Consider the following 15,209-nt stretch of genomic DNA (forward strand, 5'->3'; position numbering starts at 1 on the left):
TGTCATTTGAGATGTCATCAGTGATGTCATGAGTGATGTCACTGACCATGTCATGAGTGATGTAATATGTGACGTCATCAGCAGTGCATTGCGGGCGCGCGAGTTATAGTTAGCTGAACTAACTATAACGGGGGAATTTCAATGGTTTTGTACAAGTGAAAAGTCCAGCTAACTATAACACCCCTGAAACCTATGGTTTTTTCAGTGAATTTCTGAGGTTTTTTAAATGCTAATTCCTAACTATAACGTGCCTGAAAGCTATGGTTTTTTCTGTGAATTTCAAAGGTTTTTTAAATGCTAATTTCTACCTATGCCTACAGAGATAGGGCATGTGAAGAAAGAAGAAAAAATGCACAGAAAGAAAAAAAAGAAGTGCAGAAAGAAGCAACAGAAGTCCTCAAAGACAAAGAAAAGTGCAGGAAGAAAGATAACGTGCAGAAAGAACACAAAGAAGAGCAGAAAGAATCCTTGTTGCAAAATCATCCTGTACCCTCAACTTTTTCAGACGGATACTGGTGGTAACTGAGTCTGACTAACCAGTCCTAGAGCCAGTGCTATGTTAAAAGACACTTAGAATACAGTAAAAACACCTACATACACTAGGGAACATTATGCGTTGGGGTCCCCCTGTGATTAGCAAGACCTCCTCTGTAAGCCCCTAGTATATAATAGGGCAGGGGGATTAAAACTACCTCTTAAAACAGGCCACAGGGCGTTTTTGCACACGTTAACTCAGGCCCCGTCCCCTCCCTTCACCACTGTGTAAACACGCCCTGTGTCCATTTTTAGTTGGGAGATTAAGTTCATTTGAATCCTGAGGGTCCCTAGGGTCCAACTAGCCCACTAGGTACCTCCAGTAAGTGCCACAGAGCTGCGTTGCAGAGAGGTGTAAAAAGTGGCACGGCCTGGACCACCTCTCTGCAATGCAGCTCAGTGGCGCTTACTGGAAGCACTTGGTGGGCTAGTTAGCCCCCAGGGGCCCTCAGTATTGAAGGGAAATTATATCCCCAATTTAAAACGTGCCATAGTGCGTGTTTGCACACGTCACCTCAGGCCCCGTCCCCTCCCTTCACCACTGTGTAAACGCGCCCTGTGGCTGTTCTAAGTTGAGAGATTAAGTCCCCTTGAATCCTAAGGGTCCCTAGGGTCAAACTAGACCACTAGGTACCTCCAGTAAGCGCCACAGAGCTGCGTTGCAGAGAGGTGTAAAAAGGGGCTTGGCCTCAGAACACCTGTCTGCAGCGCAGCTCCCTGGTGCATACTGGAGATGCCTGTTGGGCTAGTTGGCCCTCAGGGACCCTCAGTATTGAAGAGGAATTAATTCCCCAACTTACAACTCGCCAGAGGGCGCGTTTGCAGAGTGCTGCAAGGAGGGGGCGTGGCCTCTGGCACAATGCCAGTCTTTTATTTATTTCAATTTCTTAAGAAGGGGGGCTGTGTGGTTCCCCTTCTTATTCTAATTTATTCGCCCTGATGACCCCATCCCCCAGGGCCTGTCTCCTAATTATATTTTTTTGACCCCAATCCCCAGGGCCGGCCACTGTTTTTTATTATTTTTTAAAAATATATATTTATAGACACACCTAGGACATGCTGGACAAACCCTACGTACCTATCACCATGACGATTTGCGTGATATTCATTAAAAGGCGACTATGCATACAATGAATCCACGTGGAATGTATTTACACCACTAGTGAAGCTCTGACATGTCTGATGCCCTACCGTGCCTAATCCCGGTAGACCCCCTTGTCGTTTATTCATACAAACATGGGTAGCTATTGACGGGCACATTTAATACACATGCACACCAAGCCATTCAAAGGGGATTCGACAAAAATTCGACCAAAACTATGCAAGAAACCCCCCTCACGGTTAATAAAACACACATCCACTGCCGGATGTGTAATACTTTTTATTTTACTCTCTGTTAAGGGGACGAACATCACTTGAGAGTCACAACGCGCTCCTGGCAGAGCCCAATGCTGTGTTACACCAACCATTGCCTGCCGAGTGCCACACACCTCTGTGTTGTATTCCACCAGCTAGTGCATATGCTATGACACTCTCTAGCCCATGTGCACTGTAACACCACCCTGTGAATATGTCATGCCACACTTGTCTTCGCACGGGTTATATTGCGCCATCTAACGTGCCTTCCTCGATGCCTATGTTATAACGCACAGTGCTATGCCATACATATTACAATCTGGGATCCATATCTTTGTCACAGTGCATATGCAACGTTACACTCCCCAGCACATATTTTATATTACAACTTTAGAGACTAGTTAGGTTACACAACACTGCCCTGTGCATATTACACTCCAAGGCGCATATTGCATAGCACGCGCTAGTGCCTGTGCTATCTCGCGCTCTCCATTGAATCTGTCATTGCGCACAATGTATTGCATATTATATTTCACGCCCGGTTCATCTTATATCACACTTTTTGGTGCATAGTTTATACCATACACTATATCTAGTTTTCATTTTCAATCATGCTCTCAGGACTATGTTCTATATAACACTGTGTTCACCTACCCTTTTCACGGGCATTACATTTTGCGATAGGGGGTGGAGGGTCAGGGGGTGTTTTTGCCAAGTGAGCCCGGAGTCACAGTCACAAACGTCCTCTTCTACCTGAATAAAAGTGAGATTATGCTGCATACTTGTTCATATTTTAAGTAGTTCGCACAGACACACGTTTTAAAAACAATAAAGTTCCTAATACCCGCCTTCTCTGAACAGTTAGCTTGCTGCCCCATCCCCCTCCTCCCTATCCTCTGTTGTGTGAATCCATGGACTAGCCTCCTCCCTCCTGCCATGCATGGTCTGATGTGCTGCCACTGCCCTCAATTTAGTATGATGTACCAGTCCACTCCTCCTGCCCTCCATTGCCCAATTCTATGCCCCATCATTGACCTCCTGCTTAAACTCTGTGCTTAGCTTGCTGCTCCTATTCTCCTTCCCCCTGCCCTCCGATGTCTTTGTGCCTGCCCCTGCTCCATCCTTTTTGCCCACCATGTTCCATGGACCTGCCACTCCTATCTACTCTGAGTGTTCTGTTGAGCTGCCACTCCCCTCCCACCTGCCTAGCATTGTCAGATGACTGTAACCTGTCCATGCCACCTCCACCCTGCCTGTCCTCATGCCATGCCCCTATCCTCTTCCTCCTGTCCTACATGGTCCATTGTACTGCCACACCCTTCTGCCCTCCCTGGTCTGTTGTGCTGCAACTGCTCCTCCTGCCTGCCCCGTGCGGTCTGTTGTGAGGCCCCTTCCCCTGAACTTTCTTGTCTGTGCACAGGTCCTGACCCTCCCTTCTATCCTCCATCGTCCTTTGTGCATGCCCCTGCACCCTCCTTCTTGCCCATCATAGCCATTGTGCTGCCACTAACCCTCCCACTTGCCATGCATGGTCTTCTGTGCTGCCATGGCCCCTCCCACCTTCCCTGTGTGGTCAGTTAGCTGCCCCTAACCCCCTCCCACCTTCCCTCCATGGTCTGTGTGTATGCCATAACAGTCTCACTGTTGCTCTTCATGGTGTGTCTTGCTTCTAGTGTCCAGCCTGCCTGACCTCCATGGCTATCTTGCTGCTCCTGCCCTGCCCCCTTGCCCCCCAGCCCTCTGTTTACATGTGCAGACCCCTACTCCCTCCCTCCTGCCTTGTCTGTTCCATTGTAATGCCCCTGATCCGTCCCTCCTGCCCTTTATGGTCTGTTACGCTGCAGCTTTCTCTCCTGTCTGTCCATTATGGTCAGCTAGCTACAATTGCCTTTTGCCCCTCTGTTCTCTGTTGTCCATGTGCATGGTCCTGTCCCCTCCCTCTTACTGTCTATGGATTGTTGTGCTGCACTCCCGTCCCGCATGCCCTGTGTGGTGTATTGTGCTGCTGCAAACCCTGATGCCTGCCCTGCAGGGTCAGTTTGGTGCACCTCTCCATGTCCCTCCTGTCCTCTGTTATCCAAGTCCATGTCCCTACCCCATTTCCTTCCATGATCCAATGTACCATACTTGCGAACATTTTGAACTTGGTAAGAGGGAGATTTTGAAAAAAAACTGGGGTATTGATTTTCCCCGTTGAGTTACATTGAAAAAGAGGAGATTGTAGACAGGAGACAGATCAAATAAAGCCCATTTGAGCTTAAAAACATTGGACGTTTCCTGGCTGAATCGGGTCTGTTGGCATGTATGGTTGTACTACCATTGCCTCTTCCTTCTGCCCACAATGGTCTATTACATTGCCACAGCCTCTCTTGCAAGTCCTGTATTGTTGGTTTGTTGCCCCTGCCCCCCTTTCCACTGCCCTCCATAGTCTGTTGTGCTGCCACGGCCCTTCCTGCCTGCTCAGTGTGGTTAAATTGTTGCCTTTGCACCCTCCTACCTGCCTTCAATTTTCAGAGTCCGTGCCCCTGGCCCCTGCCTATCAACAGTATCCTAATGAACAACTAGATTGCTAACATTCTATATTTATTACAAAAGTGTGGAACGCCTGACGTCATCTTGATGTAATCAAAACTGTAATACCTAGAGCATTTCCTTTAGAAATTACATATATGAGAGGGTCTTATTGGCATCAAAATTATGGTTAGTGCTCTAAAAGACTAAAATAAGGACATATTTTCTGAGGTTTCAAATAGCGACAAAGCACTTTTAAATTATTTGTTATCTTTATGTTTTTTTATCCAGTTGAGCACTTGATTAAATGCTGCACTTAGGGGAGAGGATGTGGTGTTACTTCCAGAACTGCAGACTTTGCAACTGGGGAACCAGGTTGGAGTTTCTGCTTCAGCTCAACATTCTGTGATTCTGGTCAAATCACTTAGTCTCCCCATGTCTACAACCAAAATGAATTTGTTCTTGTGTGATGTAACCAATGCTCATGTAAAGCACTCCAATACCTGACAAGTCTGCACTATATAACACTGCAAAAACACAAAATAATAAGTGTTTTGCACACTTCTGTCATTGGGCTATATTTGGGCTACATCTGGGTGATTTTGGGCTACATTTGGGCTCTTTTGTCTCCGGTGGCCATCTTGGGAGATTTATTTGTTATGAAGTTTCCTAATTTCCTCATGTACTGCAGTCTCCTCAGTAGGAAATGCTTTCAGTTTTTTACTTTGATTCCATCATGAAGGTATTCAGATATGTCACACATTTGCCATAAATTCTGAAAGTTAGCACTCTAGTTGCTCATTAGATCACTGTAGTAAAACTACTGTTCACCATGGAAGTCTGCTCCTGGTATTAAAAGTGCATGTTTCAGTCTGCATGTCATAATTTTTTAATGAAATAGAAGAGGATTTGAGAAGTCACTCAAAATGTGCCCTCATTTTCTTTCTTCAGCATTAATCATAATTTCTATGGCAAAATGAACCCCCTCATTGTGTTCCTTTTTAAATTAAATGTTTTAAGTGTTACCAGTTTATTCCAATCAAGATGGCTTCAGGTGTGCCATACTTTTGTCATAATGAAGACAGTAAGTGCTCTAGTTGTTTTTAAGAACACTCTGGGACATTCTGTCATTGGGCTATACTTGGGCTACATCTGGGTGATATTTGGGCTACATTTGGGCTCTTTTGTCTCTGGTGGCCATCTTGGGAGACTTATTTGTTATGAAGTTTCCTAATTTCCTCATTTACTGCAGTCTCCTCAGTAGGAAATACTTTCAGTTTTTTACTTTGATTCCATCAAGAAGGCATTCAGATGTGTCACACATTTGCCATAAATTCAGAATGTTAGCACTCTTTTTGCTCATTAGATCACTGTAGTAAAGCTACTGCTCACCAGGGAAAACTGCTGCTGGTATTGAAAGTGCATGTTTCAGTCTGCATGTCAGAATTTTTTAATGAAATAGAGGAGGATTTGAGAAGTCACTCAAAATGTGCCCTAATTTTTCTTTCTGCAGCACTAATCATACTTTTTATGGAAAAATGAACCCCCTCATTTTGTTCCTTTTTAAATTAAATGTTTTAAGAGTTACCACTTTAATCCAAGCAAGATGGCTTCAGGTGTGCCATACGTTTATCATAAGTAGGACTGTTAGCGCTCTAGTTGTTCTTTGGAACACTCTGGGAAGCTGCAGTAGAACACAAAGGAATCAACTGACAGTCTCTGCCCTTGTTGGATGTACATGTTTTACTGAGAATGTCAGACTTCATTCTCACATGACTGAGAAAGATAATGTGAATTTACAGAAAATAAGCTCTCAGTTTAGCTTATAGATCACCTTCCAAACCTCTGTGGGAAAAGCATGAGAAAATATTTTTCTCTCAATCATGATATCCCAGCAGAAGGCTTTTTCACATGGTGAAATCACCTTAGAACATACCACAATTCCTAAAATGAGTATGGTACCACCAACAAATGATTTATAATGTAACTAAAGTCTTAAAACCTTCTATTAACTGCAATGCTTTTTAATGAGGTGCTATCATGTATATTGGTCCCAAGATGGCTGCCAACACTTCTTGGATGAAGTGCTGACAGCCAATCAGATCTCAGGATGAGATGTGTGGTTAGGCTCCGCCCACATATATATATGATTTTACTTTTGATTTTCTCAGGAACTACTGAACAGATTGACACCAGACCTGCAAAAGGCACTTCCCTGAGCTGAGGACTACCTCTCTGCCAAATTTCAAGTAATTCTGTTCAGCCGTTCGGGCTGTACCTTGGACTAAAGGTCCCTATGGAAAATTGCATGGGGAAAACGCGTTTTGGGACCCCCCTTTTTTCTCAGCCCCCGCTTGACGAATCCCCCCGAGACTTTCAGGGTAGGAGCGGAGCGCCCCACCTATTTTGAAACTTTCGCGAGGATTCGTCAACCGGCGCCAAAGTTATTCCAAATAGAATGTTGCGGATTTCCTATGGAAACACGGTCCTAACTATAACTATCTACTGGCGACCGCCAGTAGATAATATTTGTATGTATGTATATGTATGCATATATATGTATGTATATATGTATACGTATATATGTATGTATATTTGTATATATATATATATATATATATGAGAAGAAAGGGGTGCCCCCGTTTGAGAAGCACACACAGGAGGCACGCATAGTTCAGAGAAGGCTTCTGCAGTCACCGCGTCACCTGATGCGTTTCGGGCAACGCCCTTCATCAGAGGTTTGTAATACGCAGCTCACCAAACACATGACTTCAAGTATTTCCCCTCTTTTATTTCAATTTCAGAACACAACTCAGGTGAGTGTATCCGCAGAATTATGGGACTTGCAGCTCATCACATAAAACCCTTGTGGGCTGCTGGTGAGATATGATTCACAGTCTTAAAAACACGATGATCGCACTTTGAATCCATCTCGCTCCTCCTGCTCCATTGCCGATATCGTTTCCAATTATAGCGGAGCCAACATATGGCGGTGCTCCTCCCGACCTGGGCTTGGCCGTATAATATGAGAAGAAAGGGGTGCCCCCGTTTGAGAAGCACACACAGGAGGCACGCATAGTTCAGAGAAGGCTTCTGCAGTCACCGCGTCACCTGACGCGTTTTGGGCAACGCCCTTCATCAGAGGTTTGTAATACGCAGCTCACCAAACACATGACTTCAAGTATTTCCCCTCTTTTATTTCAATTTCAGAACACAACTCAGGTGAGTGTATATATACATACATATACACACACAAGTAAGGCAGCGTGCAAGACACCAACATTCTAAACCGGTGCTCAGGGGCAATAGCATGATCACAACACTTCCGTTTCAAGAAGCAACTAGAGACACCAAATCAATCAAACACAAATCTTTAAGCCTCTTAGGTAGGCTAGTGTGTTTGCCACCACTGGTATACGTGAACTTGTACTAATTGTGTAGCTCTTCTTCTGATGTACATTGTCATTCACAATTGTTCTCGGCCCTAAAGCTGGATTTAACTTTTCTCCTAAGACACTAATGTCCTGACTTTCCAGGATGGTGGTGTTACTAAACCCTTTGAATATCTGAAAAGTTTACAATTGGTAACCTAGTCTTCTTAATAGTACTATTGTTTAAATCATCAAAAGCAACATTACTAAATATGTGTTTCGTTTCCTCACCAAGATTTTAATCAGAAGACAATCACCCATGCTTTGCACTTGTGGGTTTGTATCACATCCTCGTCACGCGTGAAGTGAGACACACAAGAACGAGATGTTGAGTACAAGTTTACTGAGGAGAAGAGAGAACGACACAAACTCTACAGCAGAGTGGGAGGATCCACAATAAATGCCACAACCACTATCAAACTATATATAAAATAGTATGCCTGTGCAGGCAGTACCAATAATCTAAAACTGTGTGCAGGCATCAGCATAATCACAGCACTTTTCCAAGGAGTAACAAGCCGGTCACCAGCAAATGTGCTTCAGACCATTGTGAGGGGAATGGAGCACTGTAGAATGCAACTCCGACACTAGTTTGCGTTTAGCTGCCCTAGCTGGAAATAAATGGTCATATCCTTTAGCAGTTCATCGACGTCACATAGTCAATGTGAAATGTATCACTTTGGTGTATCAGCTTCCTGACAACTGAAGAGCGTCTCACACATTTTGGTACAAAAGGGTAAGCTTGGCGACTGTTTGGTTTGTTCATCACCATGGTGTTTCAGAGTAGGCTGCAGTGGCTCGATTCTTACAGATGCATACAATTTCGCTCCAGTCTTTACCGGTGTGGGTTCAGTTGTAAGAATTGGCCATGGCTGATGACGTACTGACGCTCCTGTGTCAATCAGAGCCATTATTACCAAGCCAGTGTTCAGTCAGCTTTCATTTTGGCTTTGATCGTTTGTTAAGTAGCAAACAACATTTGAAAAGTGTCCTACTCTTCCTTCTTGCTTGTGTCAGTTTGGCCAAAACCTGGGGCACAGTATCCCAACCATCTTTTTTAAGGTCGAGCTTGACACAGTTGCGAGGCCTTTTGTTGTGTTACAGGGGGCATAGAAGTTGCCGATTACTTTCCATTAGTTGGCTTTATTGTAACTCTCATGTGCTGGTTTCTTATTGGTGGCTTGTGTGGGTTTTACACCGAGTGACAATCTGAGTTTGTCCCTTCCCTGGAGCATGGACGCTTTACTTGTGTCCTGCATATGCCCTTCCGCAGCTCCCATTAACAAGCACTATTTTTTTTTCTCTTCTAGTACTCGTTGAAAGTGTATGTTTACCAGCTGTCTCTGTCGTATTCCTCTCTGTGTTTGTTTCCCCACCTTCGCCGCGCATGTTTCTTCCTCTACGGGTGCCCTTGTTGTTGCTTTCATACCCTATGTGCCCATTGTATGCAGGGGCGTATCTCCAGGACGGGTGTGTGGGGTGGAACATCCTGCCCATTCTTTATTGTCAATCTGATCACCTGGCTCAGGTGATTGAGTGGTTGGGCTGGTGTTTGTGGCTGTTCAACTGTGTGCCGCAGACAGCACTGCCAAGTACCGATATCAGTTGTTAGATTAACGCATTTCAGTGTGGTAGTCCACATCACCACACTGAAATGCAAAGTCATGCATTATAGTGCCTCTCACAGCTGTCAAGCTGGAGTGCCTATAATGCATGCGCCATGCTGGAGGCTGTGACAGCGCACGGTGCGCAATGCTCCCCAGCATGCTTAGGGGTGGCTCATCTGTGCTTGCGCTAGTAACTGTGCTACAATGTAACACAACCTGACAGCACGGCGGCATGATAACTGTGACTACTGTGGAGACAGTGTGTGAGTCTCTTACAGTTGGCAGACTCATTTTAATAGGTGTATCATCCTGCCGCCCGCTGTGCGAGTGGAGCAGGTGACATTTACAAGTTAATCAGGCTGCAGCCCTTTGAGATATCTCTATAGGCCGGAAAATTTATCATTCGGAAACATCCTTTTAAACCTACTACTTGCCTACTACTCGCTACCGTAAATTCCACAATTGCACACAGCGATGACCTGACAGAATACTCTTTACACTCTTATTGGATCTCGGTGTCATGAGGGGGCCTACAAGCTAGAGGTGACTGCACCCGGTGGGTGAAGCTAGATGTGCCCAGCCTCGACTAGGACTGCCAGCCCTTGCAGGCACCCAGGATTCTCACAACACAAAAGGAGAGTTGGGGGGACCAGTCATCAGCTCCCATCCTGAACTAAGTACCACATGTCACTGAAAAGAGTTGACACCATGCTGTGGCTTTTGGTCAGCGTGGGTAATGGCAGTGCAGCTAAGCACGTTACTCGCACCACCGCGGTGACGCCGGAATATTGATCGTATATATTAACTCCGGCCCCACCAGCACCAGCTGACTCCCCGTCTGTAGCCAGACCTACCTGGACTAGGCAGCACCAGGTGACTGACTCGTCGTCGTCCGCCTGGTGAACCTGCAGTGCTGGGCAAATTCAGGGGGGTTGGGGGCAGCTGACCAGGGGAAAATCTGCCTCTTGGGCAGATTGGGAGGGTGGTGCAGTCCAACGACTGCCATTTTGTGTCCGGCTATATACTAGCCCAAAGATAGCCCAACGTCTATTTAGGGGTGCAATTTGGGCTACAAGTCACCATTTTAGGTTCTGGTGGCTGGTAACCCTTGTCAGTGTTTTTTTCTTTTGTCCCTTCCTCCCATCCCTTTAAATAGGGCTACGGGGGAAGAATTTTTGGATTGGTTACTTTGGGGACCAGGTGTGCAGGCACCGGGGTTTGTGTACGCTGTCGCTTTAACAGGTGCATTGGGGGAGCAGGAAAAGTTTGACAGGAGATTGCAGAAGTTGCCTGCCGTTGCCAGTTGGGATCCATGTGCAAGGGGAGGGTAGGCAGGTAGTTAAAGGTTCACTTCAGGACGTTTGGTTACTTACAGGTTCATATAGATACTCCTAGGATGTAGGGGGAATTCAATTTGGAAATGTTAAAATACAATACAATTAATGGGTTATCTGCAGGGTGAGAATGTTTGGGGTGGATTGTAGGGGTGTTGATAGGGGCTAGTTCTCTGGATGTATAGCGAGGTTTTAGTTTGGTAGGGCGGTTGGCCAGGAAATTTTGTGATGTGAACCTGGTTCAATAAAGCAGCCTTTTTCACACACAAAGTGGTCAGTGTGAGCCTGCATGCCTCCCTCCCAAATGATGACAGAAGCTGAGTGCTTTCAGCTGCTCCACTCACTGCAACGGTATGGATCCATCCCACTGCGCGATCCAACCCCACTGAGTGACTGACTGACTTGAGCGACGAGGCCAGTCCGAGTCACCATGAACCCTCATCTGGATAGTCAGTGTCAGTATTCATCCTGCGACCCGACTCCAGCCCACCGTGCCATGGCGCCGAAACTGCCGGCAGCCGGCTGATGTCAGGCATGATGTGGCAAGCCATGCGGCGCCCGCCGTTCTTGAGCAGCTGAGCCCTCAGAGTGAGAACGCTGCGTGTGCCTCCTGCACCAGAAGAATAATGCGTGGGTGCCGCTGGTTACTCCGCAGGAGTCCAAGTTGCAGCAGGCTGGCCACGCAGGGGGCCCACCTGTTGCCACAACACTGGCTCACCTGAGAACTTCAACTAAAGAGGTGCCTGAGAGAAAGTGTCACTGAGCCGGTAGATTAATCTTAAGTAAACACTTGTGCTATCACCCAGCAAATATAATAAAGAAACAAAGTAGCAGTTTGTATTTGAATTTCACAGCATGCTCGTTTCCTGGCTGCATATTTTCTGGTGCTTTGCAGCAGTTGGTTTCTTAGACTTTCTCCTTGCTTAAATGGGTGTCATTTCTGATATTTATGTTTCCTTTATCTTCGTTGCTTGATTCTGCTGGAGAGAACGCGCAACTCATAGTCGTTGAAATGTCACTCATAATTACTCTGAAATTATGAAAAAGTCACACATAAGCAATCTGAAACCTTGTCAGCTATGAGCGTATATGCTGTGCTAGGGCTCAGGCATGGCACCAGATGTGGTCTAAAATCGGGGCTGTGAACATACAGGGCACCGTCATAGTGACCCCGTGCAGTGGACCTCAGCCAGCAATAGTCGGAGGAAGAGTTCTGCACGTAATCGGACTTCCTCTACCTCTCGCCGAAATAGCTTTCCTGAGACAGACAGAATGCAACAGACTCTGGACTAAGCCAGACCTGAGGAGCCCTTGGATGAGTCATCCGTCCTGCTGCGTCCGCCCTGCAGCCTCAGTCAGAGACGTTTTAAGGCATGGGCAAAGTGGGCTCTGGCCCAGGGCCCCAGCCTTCCTGCCCCCCCTGAGAGAGTCTTGCCCCGGTGAACTTGAATTATTCTTAAACAGATTGTTGTAAATAGCTTTTACCTTTAATTTATTTTCAATGTGGGTAATGTGTGTGAGTCTATTGCAGATATTTTTCAGACACATGCTGTGTTTATGATCTATGCAACATCCATAAAAAAGTTTCTTTGAGATCAAAACAGGTCTTTACATGGGAGGGGGGCACAGAGATTATTTGCAGTAATATTATTGAGATGCTGCTGTGTTAGAATACTGAAAACCACATTACTGTCCCTGAATATTAGATGTAAACACATGTTGAATTTTGACCAGTGTGCTCGTGCACTGTCAGTCACTTGGCCAAAGAGGGCATGAAAGAGCTGTAACTGGATCATAAATTCGAATCTGTTCCTAACAGGGGCCCCCGAAATACAATTGGTCCAGGACCCCCAAAACCCTTAAGACGTCCCTGGCCTCAGTGTAACATTCAGTCGGGTCTCCAGCATCCACGAATAACCTGTTGATTTCAAGCAGTGGGATGAGGGGGCCTGCCTGGCAGAGGGGCCTTGGTAAGATGATGGGGACTGTTGTTCTGCTCCCACAGAAAAAGTATAAGTGCTAGAGCAAGCAAAAAGAAGTATTTAATGTTTTTGTTTGTTTGTGTATGAATGTGAGTTTGTGCATGAGATTGTCACAAGTGAATTTTTGCACATGAATGTGTGGACATTCCGAACATGAGTGTGTGCATGTGAGCCTCTTTATACACATGAGGGTGTGTGCATATGTGAGTGTGCACACATATAAACTTGTGTGCAGGAGAGTGTACACTTGAGCATTGGTGTATGCTCGAGTGTGTGCACAGGGATGAGGACATGATTGTGTGCATGGGGGTACGTGAATGTGTTTGTGCTCGTGAGTGTTTATGTGTGTGCACATGAGAGTGTATGTGTGTGGGTATAAATCTGTATTTGAATCTCAGCAGTTTCGCTCAGCCTTTCATCGGTTGGTGTAAATGTTTGCTTTTGCAGATACATAGTCTATGTCTGCAAAGAGTGTGTGCATGAGTTTTGGGGCACGTGTGTGTGCACAAGCATGTATGCACATGCTTGTGTGGATGTGTGGACATGCGTGTGTATGTGCACAAATCTGTGTTTGAATCCCAGAAGCATTAACATTTTAATGATTAAGTTGGGTAACAATAAACATCTGTTATTCATTGGCAAGATATCCACGGGGACAGACAGAGTGCTTTTGTAAATACACGTTATGTGCAAAGAGCGCGCGTGGATGGGAGTGTCGGTGCACGAGTGTGTGAGTGCCTGTCACAATGGCTCATGCAGGACCCAGAAGTTCAGAATTTAGTGCATAAGCAAAACATTATTTTGCAAGTCACCAAAGGCTAAGTGAATGGCTTCTCCGAGTAGGCAGCTAGGTGCGTTGGCATCCCTATGTCCGTGTATATGTAAATCAGGACTTGAATAGTATAGGGCGGTGCACATCAAATAGAATGGCGGGGCTGGCATCGGCCACGCCAAAAGTATGGCAGTCGAGCCGGCCCCCTCCGCTACAGCTGGGGGCGTGCCTATCGCGCACCTGGTGACGCGGTGGGCGTGTCCCCTACCCCCATTGGCCTAGGTGCGACCCGGAAGTGATTGGAATCACTTCCGGGTCACGGCGATGGGCAGACGTCCGGCCAATAGGTCTGGCCGGACCAGTAGGGTATAAAGGGCTGGGGAGCCCAGGAACTGGTCTCTTGGTTCCTGACTCCCCAGCTTGCCTCGCTAGGAGGCGTTAACCTTGTTTGGCAAAGTTCCTTGTGAGTCACTTAGGCATGGAATGGAGTCCTTCCCAAGAGAACTGCTTGTTTGACTGCAGTGACAGAAGCATCCACAAATTGAGCCACCAAGTGAAAATTCCATTGAGGCCTGCTGACTGCACCTTACACCCTGGAGACTGCATATGCTGCCTGAGTAAAGGAAAGTGATGCTGGAGATGATCCAGTGGTCCAGGGGATGAGCTCTTGAGTAGTTACTCTGGACCTGATTTAGTGTCTGGTGGAAAGGGTACTCCACCGCATTGGCGACCGAGTACGCCAAATCAGCAAGTAAGAGACGGTCACCATTAATTCACTTCTTATCTAGCTAATCAACATGCAGACTTTATTCATCATTTTCATATGATGTTTATCTTGAACATTCTATTTTACAACTGTGTCAGCATATTGATGACCCCAATTTTAGTTCTTAAACAAATATTATACCCCACATATATTGCAACAAATAGCAGCCAACACTTGACCCACATGCATAGGCATTTACAAAATCACAACATAAAAAGTGGCAACATACCCAATATTTAGTAACTACATAGACGGAACAACGTGATTTTTTCACCATAATTGCATACAAATACTATTAAAAAAGATCCTTATCTCAAACCTAAATTAATGTGTCCTACTTATTTTATGGGCATTTCCAGAGTTATTTCATTGCTTCACATAATGACGTCCCAATTGAGGGTACCGCAGCCGTGCCCTATGTTGTTCACATAATCCTTTCTTGGGTTTGTCAATCTGACCCATGTCCTTTCTAAGCTCATGTGGCACCTAGTGACTCTTCAGAAATGCCTACGAGATTCGATCTCCAGTGTTTGTGATAATTGTCATGGGAGATCTTTTCCATGGCCCTAAAAATCGATTCTGCAGTAGGGTCTTAGGTATGCACCTAATAATGCTCTGTTAGTTGACTGGGGTATTCGCTGTGAGGGATCGATATTCGATAAGCATACAACATCTTGATACCTTCTGTTTTTGCCATCCAGTGTCTGCTGCTAGGTGACTTTGTAAAAGCTCCATCATGTCATGTGTTGGCTTTACAACTGTCAAGCATTGATTTATTATTCAATCGGTCTTTGTAGCATGTTCTCTTGTGCAGTTGTTTTGCCAGCTTATGATTCTATGTATTTATTAATGCCACCAAGAAAGATCCTTACTTTTCGTAACATCAAACGAATTCCCATAACTCAGCCCCAAACCA

Source organism: Triturus cristatus, chromosome 1_2, assembly GCF_964204655.1.
Source record: "Triturus cristatus chromosome 1_2, aTriCri1.1, whole genome shotgun sequence".
Taxonomy (NCBI): Eukaryota; Metazoa; Chordata; class Amphibia; order Caudata; family Salamandridae; genus Triturus; species Triturus cristatus.